Source organism: Corvus brachyrhynchos, unplaced genomic scaffold, assembly GCF_000691975.1.
Source record: "Corvus brachyrhynchos isolate BGI_N302 unplaced genomic scaffold, ASM69197v1 scaffold115, whole genome shotgun sequence".
Classification (NCBI taxonomy): domain Eukaryota; kingdom Metazoa; phylum Chordata; class Aves; order Passeriformes; family Corvidae; genus Corvus; species Corvus brachyrhynchos.
In genome coordinates, this window is record NW_008239553.1 from 13,758,513 (window position 1) to 13,777,167 (window position 18,655).

The 18,655-nt window shown below is 44.0% G+C and overlaps 1 long non-coding RNA gene across 1 annotated transcript; it reads right to left on the reverse strand.

Moving 5' to 3' along the window:
- Nucleotides 1–251: 251 nt before the first annotated feature.
- LOC108448506 lies at nt 252–18,648 on the reverse strand. Its single transcript, XR_001864392.1, has 3 exons — nt 17,930–18,648; nt 4,046–4,118; nt 252–671 (listed from the first exon to the last, which is right to left on the reverse strand). It is a non-coding gene; the product is annotated as an uncharacterized LOC108448506 (long non-coding RNA).
- Nucleotides 18,649–18,655: the final 7 nt, after the last annotated feature.

Below are 18,655 nucleotides of genomic sequence, written 5' to 3' on the forward strand. Positions count from 1 at the left end.
GACAGATTTAGAAACAGGGAAGAGTCTTATGGACCCCATTACTGATCAATAGAGCCACTGTTTCCTGAAGAATGGCATTGCATACATATAAAAATAGCATTAAAAAAGTATAAAATATATGTGACGCAGTGCATGGACATCTTAGCAAAAGGACTTCGGGTTCAGGAACTTCCTGTACAGACACAAGCTGCATCTTCTCCTTGTTCATACAGGAGGGGAAATGAAAGACGAGAAACACCAAGGGTGGGAATTAAGACTGTTTTCATTTCCTCTTTCTTGTTTGTTACTTGGTCTTTCTCTAGTAAAAGAAAAAGAAAAAAACAAAAACAACCCGGCAACAAAAAACCCAGCTGCACCTGGGGTTTTCCATAAATGTTCTCTTGCAATTCAACTCGTTCACCTCCTGGCAACACTGAACTCCAGCAAAATACAGTGCACTCTCTCTTTAAGAAAGACTGCTCCCTGCCCAGCTGTTGACTTGCCTGAAGGTGAGACCTCTGCTTAAATTCATGGCTCCAGCTGTCAAAAGCAAAGAAAAGCAGCTTTTCCTTGGCGGCTCTCTGCTTTGGGTAGAATTTGACATCTTCCTCAGTCAGCAGAATTTAATCAGCATCAAGTGCCCACAGCCACTCAGCTCCACCACTGCTGGGGCTGGGGCTGGGGAACCAGACCTGCGGAGGAGAAGAGGGGGAGAGTCCTCAACACAGCAGGCAAAGACACAGGCACAATCACACGTTTCTATGGGAAATCCAAAGCTTGTCACCATCTAGGGAGAGCCTCATTATCCTATTTGACTTAAGAATTGCTGTTATCATGCAGTAACCTTACCCGTCTCAGAGTCTGCTGTGTCCTCCTGAGCAGCTGAGAGCAGTAAATGGAGTGAGTTATTGACAGCTAACAATGATACTGATTTTCCAAAGTAAACCTGCTGAAATGGGCTCAGGGATATAGTTTCCCAAATTTGAGTGGACAAGTAAAGCCAAGGGAGCAATTCCTGATATTGTTATGCCTTGCTTGTCCTCCTTCTAGGGAAAAGAGCACCTTAAGTTATTGTCACATAGATACCAACAAACTAAATGATCCAGCACATGTCAGAAAATTCTTAAGCTGAGTGCCTAACCTATAAAGCCTAGCATGTGATGCATTCATGAACCTCAAATGGTCAGATCAGACAAGTGTGTGCACACATAGTTACACTCAGACTTACCTATGGACATACTACAGCAGGAGGGCATTTGCTTTTTATCAGTACTGTCACCTGCTTCCTGCAACCAAGGCCCCAAATCCTGCAGAGAGAAACACACTGGGAACAGATCAGGATAAGGTGGCAGCCAGGGAGGTGAGGGTGTGGCAGTTCCCAGTCCAGGTTTTGACCCTGTGCTGATGTGTGTTTGGGGACTGCACTGTGCCGTCACTGGGAGCCAGCCTGGCTGCCCCAAACTCTCATTCCTCCCACCTGGAGTAGCTGCACCCAGCTCTGGGTCTTCAGCACAAGAAGGACACAGATCTGTTGAAACAGATCCAGAGGAGGGCCATAAAGATGATCCGAGGGCTGGAGCACCTCTCCTATGAGGAGAGGCTGAGACAGTTGGGATTGTTCAGCCTGGAGAAGAGAAGGCTCTGGGAAGAGCTTATTGTGGCCTTCCAGTACCTAAAAAAGGAGGCTACAAGAGACATGGAGAGGGACTTTGAACAGGGGCATACAGTCATAGAACAAAGGGGATTTGCTTTAAGCGGAAAGAGGGTAGGTTTAGGTTATATATGAGGAAGAAACTCTTTACTGTGAGGGTAGTGAGGCACTGGAACAGGTTGCCCAGAGAAATTGTGGATGCCCCATCTCTGGAAGTGTTCAAGACCAGGTTAAACGGGACTTTGAGCAACCTGATCTAGTGGAAGGTGTCACTGCCCATGGCAGAAGGGTTGGAATGAGATGATCTTTAAGGCCCTTTCCAATGCAAACCATTCTATGATGTTGGGGGACTTGCTTAGAGCGAGATGACTGCTGTTATGCCTGAAGTGTGCTCGGGGTGCTTTCTCAAGGAGACCTTGCTTACCTATTTAGAATAAACTATTCACAGTAAGTTATTTGTCTGTATATTTTCAACACTCAAACTCCAGGCATTCCTATACATGTAGTTCATTTTCTAGCACCTGCAGCTATTACCCATTTCCTGACAATGTCATCATGCCCGTTGAGGAGAGGAAGGACATGTTGGGTTGTTCTGAGGTTTTTTGAGGTTTTTTTAATGTTTACCTCTTCCACCTGTTTGATATTAGCCTGCATAATGGCCTGGAGTTAAAGCAAAGGAGGCTGCTGCTGGGAGCAAACAGGAAATGAAGCAATACCCTAGATAAGGTGGGCAAGGGCAGCAGAGAAACAAGCCTGTGGGGATATTAACTGGTGAATCTCCACGTGCCTCTAAGCAGAGGGGGTGATTAGCTCTCCTCAGATCCAAGCTAGGTATCAGAGGGATACTGAAGCACTGAATGCCCGTCAGCTAGGAAAGAAGAGGGGTGAGAAACAAGGAGATGGGTAACGGGGGAGATGCTGCAAATGCAGGTGGGAGTGCAGGTAAAGGCTTGCTGCTCAGGGAGTGGGGGACAGCTCGCAGGTGCATTGCAGCCCAGCAGCTTGACAGTGATCAATGTAGAGCTCCGGCTGTGAACTGTGTACTCTCGCAGCCTGTAGCCATGAATGTGGTGGGTTTTTTTCCCCTGTTCCTTTGTATTTGGGGAGTGAACTTCATAAAACCTGCATTCATCGTTTCTGCTCAGCCACATGACAAACTTCTACTGAACTGTGTCCTGGAGGGGTGATGCAGCCACAATAACAAGATCCCTCCTGCTCCAGTCATTAAGAACACTGCATTTCTCATGTCACAGAGCTGGGGGAGGGGACCTACAGCGGCCGAGAAAGCAAATCCCGCTGAGGATACTGTTTCAACATGAAGGAGACCATTAACCCAGTGCATTTACCTACAGAACTCACCATCAAATGTCCTATCAAAAGACATACTTTTAATCTTATGAAAATATCGCTCATCTTTCTCAACATTTGCCTTCCAAAAAAGCTGTTACTGATAAGCAAACTTACAATCTTGCTTCCCTTCTTAAACCTCTTTAAAGCTTCACAATGCTAAAAGGCACAATGCTGATTTTGTGTTCTGTCTGGAGCCTCTTCTGAAATGATATTGCCTGTATATATAGGAGCAGCTAACTGAAGGCATCTGTTGAATGTAACTGTTTGAATGCTGCATGTTTGTTCTATATGTATTATTTTCTATATTACTTGGAAATAATATGTCTAATTATGTTTTTCTGACAGTGATATTATTTGTGAAGGTGGTTTTCTGCTGTCAGCCAAGTTCAGTGAGTGGTCAAATACTGTTTGTAATTTTTTTAGTAAAATTTTGTTATTGATTAATAATGTAGCTGTGTATGTTTAATTATTTTAATAGTTCTTCCCTGCATCTTGTAACTAGAAGAGGTGAGATACTCATTCACGAGCAGATCATCAGTTATTATTCACTCTAATGCAATTTCATGGAAGAAGATGAACTGTGACAAACTCTGTGTCTGTAGGATTACCTGCTGTACAGCACTCTGCTTGTGGGAAATGGGCCAACTAATAATGCTGGATTACAGAATAGATGGAAATGACTGAAACGTATTTTCTTTTGGGATCAGAAATGTTTTGCTAGAAGTCTTAGAACTTTCATTAAATTTAGTGACAGCAACTAGCATGCACTATTTTAAAAAGTACACATTCAGCAAATGTCTGCTGAGAACTTTACCAACTCCATTTTCTTTGTTTTCTAAAAAAAGGTCCTATAGATTCTGACACAGCCAAATTGCTGTGGCATGCAAAAATACTAGTGTTAGCTAAACCCTGGTAATTGTACAAACATGTGCTTTTAGCTGGGGCAAACACAGGATGAATGACATTAACTTTTCTCTTGGGTATAGACTAAACATACTTCTCCTCTCAGGAGGAGTCATGATTGCAGGTCCAGCAGGGCAGCCTGGCTAACGGGCAGTAACTGACCTTAGCCTGAAGATGTGTCCCAGCTTGATGTGAAGCCCAGCTCCTTCCCAACAATGACAACAAGGGGCCTGACCTGGTGAGTAGAGAGGGAAAGTGTATTATTAATGTTATTTAATTTGCATTACTGTGATACTTAAGAGCTCTGGTTTGGATTAAGGACTTTGTTGTGCTAGGCTCTGTTTAAACACACATAAAAACACGACAGCGTCCTCAAGAGCTGCCTGCCTTACACAAACACACATGGAAGTCAGGTATGGTTTCATGCTGAGGTTGGGCTTTGTCTTCCTTAATGCCTTGTGCTGTGCCAAACATGTTGTCAGTTGTTGCAGGCCCTCCATATCTCACAGCCCACACCTCAGCCTGCTCCTGGCTGAATTGGTAACTCAGCAAGTGCTTGTGTTTGCGTAGTATGCAAGGTACTTGAGGCCAAGTAGGACAGACCTCCTATCTTAAGGGTAGCTACAAAAAGACCCCAAGTATTGCAGTTCTGAATGGGAAGAGCTTGAACTGGCTGAGCATGGAAAACAAGCACCTAGCACTAAGCAACTCAGGGGTCAGGAGAAGGCAGAGTTGATCTGGCATGGGCAATACTACAAGACCTCTTGAGACTGCGGCATGCTTGATGCATGCAGGATGACTAAAGGGCCACAGAGCTTGTTATTCCATGGGAAGTATCTCTCCATCAACTCTGAGGCAATCTGTTTAAAAACAACAACAAAACTGCCTTTGGAGGCAGCTACTAAAGCAGGACCAGTGAGAAGCAGTTAGTTTATCCTGTGAGAAATGTGAATTTGTTTTGCCTGTAGGCTGTTCATAGGACTTCTGGCTTTAGCACAAGTATCATAGAATGTTAAGGATTGGAAGGGACCTTAAAGATCATCTAGTCCCAAACCCTGCTGCCATGGGTAGGGGCACCTCCCACTAGACCAGATTGCTCAAGGCCGCAGAAATCCTACCTTGTTCCCTAAAACTTCCTCAATAAAGGTGAGTTATAAGCAATATCTGTCTTTCAAAGCAGCGATTCTTCTTTTACCCTGTGAAGGAATGGTGGCATGATCCTGAGAAGGAACTGGATAAAAACCTGTTTGGGTAATATCCAGTGTTCAGTGGCCTATAGTGACAGATTCATAGTGGTGTACATCCAAATGGTGCTTGAATTTATCATTTTCTAAAAGTAAACAAAGAGCTCTCTGTGCAGTAATCTTCTAATTTCCCCTCTTTCTCTCAACATTAAAGATTTGCCTACATTACTTCTTAAAAACCTAGACTCATAGAATATCATCAAAGTTCAACTCCTGGCCCTGTGCACGACATCCCAAGAGTCGCACCATGTGTCTGAGGGCATTGTCCAAATGCTTCTTGAACTCTGTCAGGCTGGTGCTGCAACCACTGCCCTGGGGAGCCTGTTCCAGTGCCCAACCCCCCTCTGGGTGAAGAACCTTTTCCTAATATCCAACCTAAACCTCCTCTGACACAACTTCAGGCTATTCCCTCAGCTCTTGTTACTGGTCACTACAGAGAAGAGATCAGTGCCTGCCCTTCCAATTCCCCTGATGAGGAAGCTGCAGGCAGCTATGAGGTCTCCCCTCAGTCTCTGCCTGGATGCAGACCAAGTGACTCCACCTACTCCTTTTCTGGTTTCTCCTCTAGACTCTTAACCATCCTTGTTGCTCTCCTTTGGATGCTCTGTAAGAGCTTTTTATCTTTTTCCTACTGTGGCTCTTAGAACTGCCCCCAGCACCTGAGGTGAGGCTGCCCCAGTGCAGAGCAGAGAGGGACAATCCCCTCCCTTGCCCAGCTGGCAATGCTGTGCCCAATGCCTCCCAGGACAGGGTTGTCCCTCCTGGCTGCCAGAGCACTGCTGACTCATGTTCAACTTTCTGTCAGTCAGGACCCCCAAGTCCCTTTCCACAGCACTGCTCTCTAGTGTCTCGTTCCCCAGTCTGTATGTACACTCAGATTTGTCCTGCCCCAGGTGCAGAATCTGGCACCTGTCTTTGTTGAACCTAATTAGAAAACTAATTTAATAATATTATATTTATAGATATCCAGTCAGTTTGGTTGCGTTCAAGATCTGCAGAGTGCCCATCTGGACAAAGTTCATCAGTATGGCTACAGCATCATTTACATGTAAGTTGCATGTGATGTGCTGCTTGCAAATGCAGTGTCTTGTGGGTTAAACAAGTTATGTGGTCAGACTGATTCCAGGAAAGCATTTACATATCAAAAGATGTAAGAATTCTCAAAACTGGTATACGCTTAATAAACAAGCGTCCTCAGGTGTTGTTCAAGATGGTTTGGTTTTGTTCGGAAGGAAGGATGCAATGCAGCCAAGGTGTTGTGGTCTGACTGATAAACCAGTTCTGGTCGAGATGGGGCACAGAGCCTACACCACTTAGCTAACCTCATTGAAGAAGTGAAGCAACTTGCGTCTTCTTTAATGTATTGCACTCTGGCTCACTCCTGTGATCAGTCACTCCCCAACAAAAAGACACATTTTTACTCTTGTAGACAAAATGTATAAACATTTGACCCCTGGAAATATGATATACAGCTAAAGACAGCCTTTGGAAAACCTGGAGTATGTACATGCATTAAAAATTTCTCCTATCTCACAGGACCAGCATGGTAGAAAAAAAGATAATCAGTTGTCTCTCTTGGTCTCCCTCTCCACCCCACTCCCTCATGCCCTTGCACTCCCCCTCCCTTTTACTGCAGGATGTGCCAGCATTTGTCTTGGCAAAAGCCAGTCTTGGATCTTAAAACTGAAGAAAACTCCAGTGAGTTTGTGACTAGCTCAGCCTTTACCAGGCCTCTTGTCCTCCCCCCCAGCCTGCACCATGAGCAGAGTATGTGGTGGTGGGTGTGCTCTTGGGAGATGCAAGAGAGGGGCACATGGCTCCCTTGCAAGCACATAGTTCAGGCTTTCATAAATCAGGGAATGGGAAGTGTGTGTAAATGCATGCTGGCAGAGCATGAACAGATGCCACAAGCCATGGGACAGTAAGAGGGTGCTACCATTCAGTTTGATCTTGGTCTGTACTTTCCATGGTGAAGTCAAATGAACAAGTGCTTTGTGGGCAGTGATAGGGACCTGGGTCCTTCTCTGGACTCAGGGCAGGTAACATCAGCTGATGGCTGTGTGATTTCCACCCACCGCCCTCCACTACACTATACACACGGTTGTTTGCTCTCCCTGTCCAGGCAATCTCTGGCACTGCTAGAAAGACTGCCAGCAAATCTTTCCACCATCACCACTTTTAGCAGTGGTGATTTCGTGACATAGAAAACTGTCCATTTGGAGTTGCAAAGCAGCTTATTTTCCAAAGAAACTACCAACCAACAGTTGGGTGATTCTCCTTCAGCCACACTCAGTCTGGTCTGAATTTCAACCAGGAACCAAGATACGACAGCTTCCAGTTCCCACCCCTGGTACCTCACAGTGTCTTGTCCTGATCATTAAAGATTAAATCACCCTGTGAGTAAACATGTATGCTGTTCTTAATGCATATGCATCTGCAAAGTCCATGCCAGGACTTGGGATGGAAAAGGTCTGGTGGGACTTTATGCATCATAAAATGTTAATAACTTGTGAAGCTCCATCCTAAGTTTGCTCTATTTCCCCCTTGTTAAATTTAAAGGAAATTTTTTAGATAAGCTTGTTCTCCTGGTCATTATTTCATATAACATCTTGTTTTTGTGTTAAGGTCATGATTTAGTTTAAATTACTAATTCTCTCTCCCTGTTGTTTTCTTTTCTGACATATTTAAATGCTCCTGTCCCTGCTCATCCATTCTTGTTTTGTTGCTTTCAAATCAGTTTATTTTACAGTCTTCAGGACAGTTTTCATTTTCCTGATCATCAGGGGTAGTGGTCTATTTATTTTTGTAAATATGGGTAACAAGGGCTGTATGCATTGTTCGGGATGAAGTTTTGATACTGCCTTATACAATGGTGGTAATGCTTTTCTAATCAACTAAAGTATCTTGTCTAATATATCCTCTGACTGTGTTCACCTCTTCCATGGCTGTGTCATACTGGTGGCTCAGTTATCCTGTAATGGATGAAAAAGTTTTGGTCTTTATTCACCACTGTTTCTTACAAATACTGTGTCCCTGTCTTTACAGCAGGAGCTCCTGCTGCCTAGGAGTATGACCTTTATGCTGTGAATTTCTGAAGTCATCACATTTTTCCTGGTATCCTACTCATCCTCTCTGTTATGTGCCATCTCGCCTTCAGTATTTTCAGTACTTTAGTAATTTCAGTAGCACACTATTATTATTAAATTTATGCCTCCATCAGCCCTGCTTAAGAGAAATAATAAATAACATCTCCTTAAATTTTGTCTTATACTGTTCCTGGTGGGAATCTCATCTTTAAACTTATAACACAATACTTCTGTTGCAACTCCTTTTCATCAATGGCAGAAGCTATGTATGCGCCTTTGCCCATCTATTTCTGCCAAACACTTTTCTCCAGTGCAAGAAAGCCAGGAGGGCAGACCTCTTAACCATGTGGCAGAGAACAGAAGCGTGTCATGATATGATTAGCCCTGAGCAGAGATGGGAATAGGATCCCTAGAAGTACTTGGCAAAGCAGTTGACATACCTATGGAGGGGGACAGAAAAGGATTTCTGCTACTTGTACAATATTTCCAAATATGCTTTGGGAGCCACTGTGGAGGCACATTTTACTGGGGTTCAGCAATACATAGCTGTGGCCTTTACTCCATGCACAGAAGAGGCTAAAAAACACCCAAAAAGAGTCTTGAGTTTGTGTGGCAGTTCGTCTTCAGTCTGGTCAGTCCGTGGGGGAAGTCTCAGAGCTTTGAGTGCAGTGTTTCCAAAGGCTGAGAACAAACCCTAAGCATTTGTAAAAACCGCAGAGTGTACAGTTAATACACCCAGATGTGCTGTCAGCTCCACAGCACAGCACTGGAGTGGATGGAGTGTGTAAATCTTGGAAAGGTTAAAGCTGAGAGACCAGTGATATGCATAAAGACTCATGTTCCTTCCAGGAGAAGGAGGAGGAGGGGGTTGAGGTGTTATCATTCTCCATTAATCACTTACATCTCCAACCTGCCTAAATCCTCTGAAAAGAACCAGCAAAGAAAACACCAGCTGCTGTAGCTCCTACTTTTTCCTCTGTAACCACCAGTCTCCCTCCCTCCTCCCTGCCTTCCCCAGACTGTTTATTTTTACTGCTCGTGAATCAGCCAGAAACTTGCTCCCTGCAACAGGATCAGCTGAGAACAAGCTGCAGATTGAATGTTCCCTGAGATATCCTGGGTTTGTTTTGTAGCTTAGGACCAGGAGCAAAACAGTGGAGAAAAGGAGAGAAAGTGATACCTTCTTCCTCACCCAGAGATGGGACTTTCATTCTGCAGAGAGTGGGACTTTCCCAACTTGCTCTTTGAACAGCACTGCAGCTTTCACTAGAGATTCTGAGCATGCTAAGCTTATGAAAGTCACTTAAACTGTGGGTGCTTTGGGTAGGGAACCATTGTTTTATACAGGCGTGCCTAAGTCCTACAGCAGCCTGAACCACTGCACCAGAACACCCCACCACACCACAAGCAGCACAACACTCTTCTCTTTGGACACAGCTGTGCTGGGATGTGAGCAAAAAGAATAGCAAAAATATTCATCTTCCAAGCTCAATTGAGCCATGGCTACCCCAGCTCTGACATTAGTGCTTCAGCTCACACCAGAGGCAGGGGCGGGGAAGTCCCTATGTTAGTGAGGTCACTGCCCTGCTTAGTGAAAACCATCCTGAGTGACAGCCAGGTACATGACCGGGGTAGTGAAGAATGGCAAGTGGTGACAGAGAAGTGACTGATGGGGAGGAAAGGGCTGAGACAGAGGGAAACAAGGGGAAAATTGAAGGAAAAAAGGAACTGAAACAACCCCCCTAAGACAATTTTTGTAGGAAAAGAGAAAAAGAAAAGGTAAAATCATTCTTGGGAAAATGAGCATCTTCCTCAGCCAGGACAGGCTTGTCTCTCTGGTGCCTCTCTGAACCCACACTGCCTAACCACAACACCCATGAGTGCAAGGCCTGTGCATTCTCCTGCCACACCACAGTCCTGGTCCCTAGTTGGATTGAACTACTGATCCCCAAGCAGTGAGAATTTGGGGAATCACTTTTGGAGTCCTGTCCTCCATAGAGCAAAAAACAAGGAAAACCTTATTTACAGAGCTGCCAAAATATTAGCTTTCTCCAGATTCTTGTGTTCAAACAGTCCACAGGCCACCCTGACATTTGCCATCTGACAAATCATGTGATCCGATTTAAATCCAGCATTTCAGTTTGTACGCTTCTGAAAGGCATGAACTGCTACCCCTGTCACCAGGTGGAATGGCAAAGCACTTGACTTGTGCAAAGGGGTGCGTCCCCCACGCAGCACTGCCACGGCATGCACGCAGAGGCTGAGCTGTCAGCTGGGCTCTGGCCTGGTGCAGAACTGCTAATCTCACACTGAAGAGGCTATTTGCTGCCAAGACTTCTCTGCCAAAAGATAACTTTATAATACTGATAATCAGGTGCCTTGTGATGATAAAATGCCTGTTGCTTGCCTCTGTATGAAGAGTTTCTTGCTGACATGCTACTTATTATGGCAAACCATGTTAATTACAGAAAAAGTAGTCTTTCACTGAAAAGAATCAACAAAATCTTATCTTAGCCTAGAAGTGGAGAAAGTGCAATCAATTAATTTGTTTCTGAGTCTAACCTCTAGACATAATAGATTTTATAGCATGGCTATATATTGTAATTACAGGATGGAGCAAGTCTATACTGTAGCTTGTATTTGAGTGTGTAATGAGGAGTGAAAGATTGATGTTCAGTGTGGTCAGATGACTAATACACTGTTAAAAGCTGAACTGGTCGAGCAAGAGTAACAGGCACCCGAGATAGCATTTGATGTCTTGCTGAATAATGATGTTGTTTCCTATGTTGATTATCTTCCTTTAACCTGGTAATTAACTTGTTCTAAGAGTACTGAGTGCAACACAACATTGAAGACACTGCTACTCCATGGGTAGCTGGTGTCATGCCACTACTCATCCCTGTGGTCTTTTTTCTCCCTCAAGAACACTAGGGGATTTTCCCAGACTGCACACAGTAGGCATGGATATATAAACACATGTGACAGATGACAGATGTCTTCTGAGAAATTGCATTAATGATACTCTTCAGTCTTGTCTGGGAAAACAATGAAAGTAAAGACGAATGTAAGAAAACACCATACCTTGATTGCAAAATAATGTTAGGTAAACCTTTAGCATAGACAAAGTCACTTTCATCCTAGGATTTGTGGGGGCTTTTTTTGTGTCAAACATATCCTTTCTGTAATGTGCTTCATAAAGACCTAGAGTACTCTTCCTCCAATGGAGTTCAGTGGGCTTTTAGCTCTCCTGCTGTGTTCAGATGATGATAAAACAATGTTGGGTCATTACAAGGTTTAAGCATGGTAGATGCCCTACATTTACTGTGTCTCTCTGTCTGAGTTCTCTGTAAAACTTTACTGTGTGCTTGGCAGTTTAAGCCCCGGAGATTTTACTGATTTTTTACTGGCTTTATAACCCAATCATAACTTCTCTAAAAAAAACCCCCAAACCAAAACCAACAGGTGGGATTGAGGTTTCACTGCAAAAACAAACAGACAAACAAAAATTTTAACAAAAGAAATCCTTCAATAAGGAGGTTTCTAGCACAGTATTTGGTAAACTTAGTGCAATACTTGCACACTGTATCTTCAAGCAATGCCACTCCTGAACTTTGAAAGCTGTAGGGCTCAGTTGTCACAGAAGTTTTTAAGGCTACAGGAAATAACAAAAGACCTGCATTTGTAATATCTGCATTGCTTCTGATAATTTCCTTGTCAGGATTGCATTTAAGGCTCTACGAGCTTGACTGGCAATGTCTAGGCTACCTGCTCCTGCAAGCAGGGGTGACTCACCTGGAATTTCTATAGCCTGAGCACTAACAAAGAGCCTGTGACTTCCCATCTGCCTGGGGCTCTTGTCTGCTGCCCTGTGTGCCTTTGAAGACAACATGTATTCAGAAACAGAGGGGGAGGCAGAAATAAAGGGACAGGGATAGCAACAAACCCAGATTACGGTTTGGGCACCTGCACTTCCTGTTTCTGAGTGGCTCCACTCACAGTTACAATGCTTAGTTTCTTCTGCTCTACAGAGGTACCCCCTGCAACCCTTAATGTCAGAAGAAGCTTTTGGTCAACAAAGCCAGTAAGTGAGGTAGGATTTGGATATGGAGAGGCATCACCAGAAGCAAACTCTGTCACGGTAGCAAGGGATGCTTCCTGAGTGTGTAGGCAGTAGGAGCCAAGTAAGAGTGTAAAAGCACTCCATGAGCTGATAAGAGCGGATTAAGAATTTGGCACTGAGAAAACCACTAAAGAAGGACATGTTTTAGAAAGGCAGAATGAGAAATCACCGCCTGTGCTGTTCCTGCCCTAATGAACTGACCACTGCTGGAAATGGTTATCTCAGGATATTGTTGAAACCCATCTACTATGATGGACGAGATGTTTTAGGTGTTGTAAGAAGGCATGAATGACGCTTGCTGACACTGAAGCTCCAGAAGCACTACACATGATTCTCATTTTCTCTCTCACAGGAGGCAGAAGAAAAGATACAAACTAGTAATATCCAGCCTGCTGTTTCAGACTCACCTACATGGGGTCCAGGCTGCTTATATGGTAGAGATCCCTTCAAGCCCTTGTAACCTCAGTCTCAAGCATCTCTGCCTCCTCTCCTGCGCTGCCATCCACCAGCTGGGGCTGGGTGTGTGAGGTGGGGGTGTCTGGAGGAGAGGGGAAGGCAGGCGGACAGCTCATGTAGAAAACAGCTTTGCAATGCCTAGATCCTGCAGTTTTTTCTTTCCCCCTATTGTTAAGTGGCATTGAGCACCAGCAAAACAGGAAACTGCTTCCTCCAGCTGCTGACCCAGCGAACCCAGGGCAGCTGCTGGCTGTGCAGAGTGGCCTCCCTACGCCACCCTGTTCCTAGAAAGTGTCGAGACATTTGGAGGAGTATTTAAGGAAGAGCAAAACGTACCAGTAAATCTTGAATAAGATTTGCTGGGCATTCTCAACAGAGGCAGGAAATAGTGCTGGTGAGGTGGTAGGTGACCCTTTTCTTCCTGAGACAGCAACACCCCATGGTATCAAGAGAATACACGCTGCTGGGGTTTCTGTCCTTCTGGTGGGACTGCAAATGGAGGATAGCAATGACATCGTGGCTCCCTTTATAATTGCACATCCCTGGGTGATCTCTGATAACATGTTATCCTCCCTGGTGACATCCTGCTGACCTAGAATTCCCGTTGATTTGTTTTGGTTTATTTTTTGGTTTTGTTTTTTTAAATGTTGTGATATTCTTCACTTGGTCTTTTAAATACTTACATAGTTAAAAAAAATTCCTGTAACCTCAGTGGGAATGTTTGGTGGAAATTTTTCACAAGTGCATTTCTGTCTTTCTGAAAGTAGGACACATCGATGTGAAAGAAATGATGCTCAACCTAATCTCTGTCACCTCATTACTCTTGAGCTCCAACTTAATTACCTCCCTGATGCTTTGCACAGCTCTTAACCAGACATTGTGTGTCTACTTAAAAATCTGCCATGCTAAATGAAGTGATGACTATATATACCCTTCCTGCTGGAGAGAGGAGATGTGAGGTTTGGTAAACACCATTTCTAGAGCACCCAAAAGGTGCATGATACTGTACAAGCTTGATCCTGCACTAGTGGAGTTCACAGATGACTTACAAAGACCCACTGAAACCATGCTGAGCGCTTATGTCACAAACCCACGGTGCCGCACTCATGGCCACACAGTCTCTAGCTGATGTCTCTGTGGGCAGTGCAGTGTCACTTCCCAGCAGTGGTGGCAGCAGCCACAGACTGAGGACTGAGAGGAGGAGGGGACAGGCAGGAGAGCTCAGCTGTGTCACCTCGCAGGTGCACTCCTTCAGAACAGGCTGCTCTTACACTCTGCTCTGCTCTATGCACAGCTGGAAGTTACCAGGATCAGTCAAAACACACGGTGGATGTTCAAATTGCATCTCTCTCCTTTTTTATCTGACCATTTTCCTCCAGCGTTTTGCATTGGATTTGGAGGTATGTGAGATTGTCTTTTGCTTGCCCCGTCCTTCAAACTAAGCACATATGATAACATGTTGCTTCTTGTCTCTAGGCCCTTTCTCACACTTCGGGAGTTAAATGAATTGGCTCTTTAATTTCACTGTTCCCAGAAGTGTGTCGAGCACTACAGCATTATTCCTGGATTCAGTACATACATGCCATTGCAGGGTCTCCTTAGAGAGCACAGGTGACACTATCACTTGTACAGATGAACAAATCTGCATCTGGGCTTTTCCTTCAGCCTTTTCCCCCCCATTTTTTGTGAGATGGGGGCTTGTCACAAAACCACTTCGAGCATGTGTGAGACACTTACTAATATGGTAAATATACATCCCTCATCTTCCTTGACAGGGAAACTTTCTAAAATCTGGATGGTACTTCAAAACCATGTAGGCCTTGTCCAACAAACAATCTTTTTGCATCTCATTCAGATGGGCTTTGGTTTGCACTACAATAGTAATGTGGTGCATTAGAGTTTTAAGAAATGTATCCATATCTATTTCCTGATCTCCCTCACAAAATATAAATCACTGTTAGCATTGCTATTACACAACGAAAATCAGTGTCTGTTGAACTCAAGGTTACACTTAACCTATCTTTGAAACTCATTATGTATAAATATAACATGATATTAAATAAAATAGGAGGGATTCACTAAAATGAACAGAAATGCTTAGGGAAGAGCTTAGGGTAAATTGACTAGTTCCTAAGACATAAGGAACCTGTTTCTTGAGGAGATCTTCTCTTTGGAAGTTCGCCTTCTCATTAGGAGAAGCTTCTCACTCAGCAGCTTTCTGATGGCATATTGTGGTCTCAGAAAGATCTTTCTAAAATGCCTTGTTTAGTTCTCTGTTGGAATCTATAAAGTATTCAGAATCTTTCTCTTTTTCAGGGTTACCAGCTGATGAGGCGAATAACATTGCTTGGTGCCTCTGTATCTATCTTGACCAACAAGTCTCTGATCATTGCCCCCTTGCATGTCCTTTATTTCTTTTCACAAGAGCCACTTACAAAGAAGGTTAAGACCCAATCTCAGAACTTACATTCACCGGTACATATGTAACCCACTGATAGCTTTGTTGGAAATCCACCTAATACCAGAAAAAAAGAATAACTGTTCCTTCCTCTTGTTAAAACTTCTTTTTACTCCCCTGGCACAGGGCTTAGGGATGTTTTGGTAGCTATTCCAGGGTTAATAGTCTTTCTGTTCAACCTCTGTTAAATGTTGGCTCTGGAAGGCTTTTCCTTTGCCTACTAATCTCAGATCTGGTGAGGCCAGTAAGGCAGTGAGGTGTGCATCTCTGTTTTTACGGTGCTAATGATAGACTTGTAAAGGGGGGGGAGGCTGTTACTAGGGTTTTGCTCTAACACTGACTCTTTTTCCTGTGCATAGCTATACTTTGACGTGGTATTCTTGAACTTATAGATCAAAGAGAATTACCAGAATGATCCACTTGTGAATTGTGGGCCATTATCTGTTATTAACTCATCTTGAGCACTGTGGTGAGCAAACTGTAATTTACAGTATGTTATTACATTTCTGCTCGCTGTGGTGTGCAGCAGCTGAATATGTGTGTGTGCCAGTCCATGATGAGTGGTAATCTTTGCTGGCTAATTTAAATAGATCTTTGCCAACCTCTACTAAGGTTGATCAAGAATTTAATTTACTTCTAATAGTTTTGTTTTTCTGCTTCCTGCCCCTCCCACCACATTTAGGAGAGAAGATTTCACCTTCTCCTTTTCTCTTCAGTACATGCTTGCTTCCAGGAAAACTTGGAAGCACAGCAACAACCTCCTCCAGTTCTCTGCCAGATTTCCTTCAGGATTTAATGATTCAGGTGGCTTCATTTGCTAAATTTTTGCCAAAAAAAAAAAAAGTAGTTCTCCACCGACACCATATAATAAAGTTGAGCAAACAGGAGGGCTGGTAGGAGACTTATTTTTATTGCCTGGCCCTGGTCACATGACAGATCAGGTTACAAAATACTAATACCCCTGCCAACTCTCAGGATCCACCAATTCCTCTTGCTACTGTTTTAATCCAACCTGCCTTTTCTTATTTTCTTTTTTTTTTCCTATTTTTTTCTATTCCCCCCCCCTTTTTTTTTTTATGTTAGGGCATGGGGTGAGGGGTAAGACATCAGGCTGGGGCAGGAGATAGAGTGAAAAGTAAGTATATCATGATTGGGAGTATCCCTTTAGCTCCTTCAGTGTTTGTTCAGCACTTTTTCACCAGCTGAATAGCTTATTCCCTTGGAGTGTTGGCAGCCTTTGGCAAAAGTAAAGCAATGTCAGCATTCCCCTGTTCCATCTATTTTTTGGAAAGGAATCGTTAAAAATGTTCCATTTTCACCTTGTTTGCAAGTTGTGATTAAGGCTTCTCCCCCAATTAAATTGTGACATTCTGGCTTGAAAAACAGCTTCAAGATTGGGAAGATAAGCTAACACACATGCACACATGCAAAAAAAAAAAATCCTCCTTCTTTCTTGTGGAAAGAAATTCAGCAGTTCAGTGGAGCCACTTCTTTTATTAGCAGTGAGACAAATATATTTTCCAAAAAATTGCTGATAAAACAACAGATTTGAAAAACAAACTTCATGCGAGTCTCTGGAGTTCTTCATGGCAATTTCCCCCTTTGTCCCTTCTTCCAGTATACAGCAGAACCAGAGCTTTAGTGCCACTGGTTCCTGTAAGGAATCTGCCTGCAGAGGTAGATGCCCTGTATCTTTGTACAGTCTCTGATGTGGCAGCTACACTGCTGCTGACACCTCAGCTACATCAAGGTGGGCACCACCACAGCTGCAGTGTCCCAAAGGTACACCTCAGCAACAGAGGTAGTGCCTAATAGAGGGGGGGAGAGTTTTGTGCAAAAGGGAAAGAAACCTCTGTGATGCCCTTCCCACAGGCATTGATGCTTTTTTCAATAATAAAGCTCCACCTTTATAATGAGGAGCTGTGGCACAGAGAGGTTAGGAGACCAGTTCATGGCAACACAAGACTTCTCTGGTGAACTCAAGAGTCAGAATTCAGGTGAGAGTTGTAGTCCCTGTGTTACAGCTACAAGACCACCCATCTTCTCCTCTGGCAAGCACGAGTGGAAATGTACTTCTGCCTTCCAGTGTCTGTGACCATGGTAGTTTCCAAGGGGGAGTATGTTGCAATTGTTTTAGTTTTTCCATTTCTGCTCTTCTTTCACAAGTTGCCTATAAAAATCTGCAACACTCTTACATTGTCCATGTTCAGAGCTCTCTTGAAAACACAACCCTACTCTGATTTCTGACAAAACAACCTCTTGTAGTCAGGAGTGTGTTATGACTTCTCCAGCAATCAGGCAGTGTTAGAGGAAGTACGTGTCAACAATGACTCCATGCATCCACCCATCTTCGCTTGTTGTACCCACTGACTGTAAGCTGGTAGGGGCAGGGACCATCACTAAAATTCTACAGGGTTTTGGCCTATCAGTACTTGTAACCACAGCACTGATGGTGTCCCCTTAGAATGCCTGTTTTCAGGAGGCTTCAATCACATACATTCCTTATTTTTTATGAGATTTTTAATGCTATGAGGAACAATGGAATTTATTTTACTGAAGTATTTCCTCCTCAACTGCAAATAATACAAGCGCAAAAGCATCAGGAGGATAATACCATCCATGATATAGGAAAGTAGTGTTGGATCTCTACACTTCCCTTGACTCTTAACATAATGGAGTTACCTTAATAACCTCGTAGACTTTCATAAACCATGGCCGTGTTGCAATGACCTGCGTCTTGGGTATTTGTTTCCTTGTTCTTTAGGCAGTTTCGTTTCTGTGTGTGCAATCACAGCACCCTCTACTGCCTCCCGCTGAACCTGCAAAAGCACCATGAATAATTGTGAACTCCAAAAAGGATTTTTGGAGTGACTAGGCTCTCTGATTATCACGCGTTGTTTCATATATGGAACAACACCTCCACCATGAGAATGATAATGCAAGAAGGTATTTCAGTTCTGTCTAGAATGCACACCAGAGCTCATAAATGAACAGTATGAATTCCTCAGGGGCTCAAGCACCTATGAGCCTGAGAGCAGCTTTTCCTTTTAATCTCTAAGGCATTATCTTTCACTTTTGTTAGGTCCAAGGAGGAAAAATAGATCTGTTTTCCTAATGATAAACACGAAAAGGCACTAGGTCACGTGCTACTTCTGTGTGTTCCCGCACCGACTGTCACGGGCTTGACAGAAAACTCCCCTGTTACAGAACCCACCCCCCAGGAGCTTCAAGCGTCAGGGGTGCGAAGTGCCCTCTCGGCCCTACCAGGCGCAGGTTTCCCCTCTGCTCTTTTCGTAAAAATCCAGGGGTCTGCCTCGTTTAGTCTCAAATCCCGCCCCTCACCGCCAGCCGCGCTCAGCGGCGCCCCTTACGCCAGCCCCTTCCGCGCCTCACTCTGGGCGCCGGGCA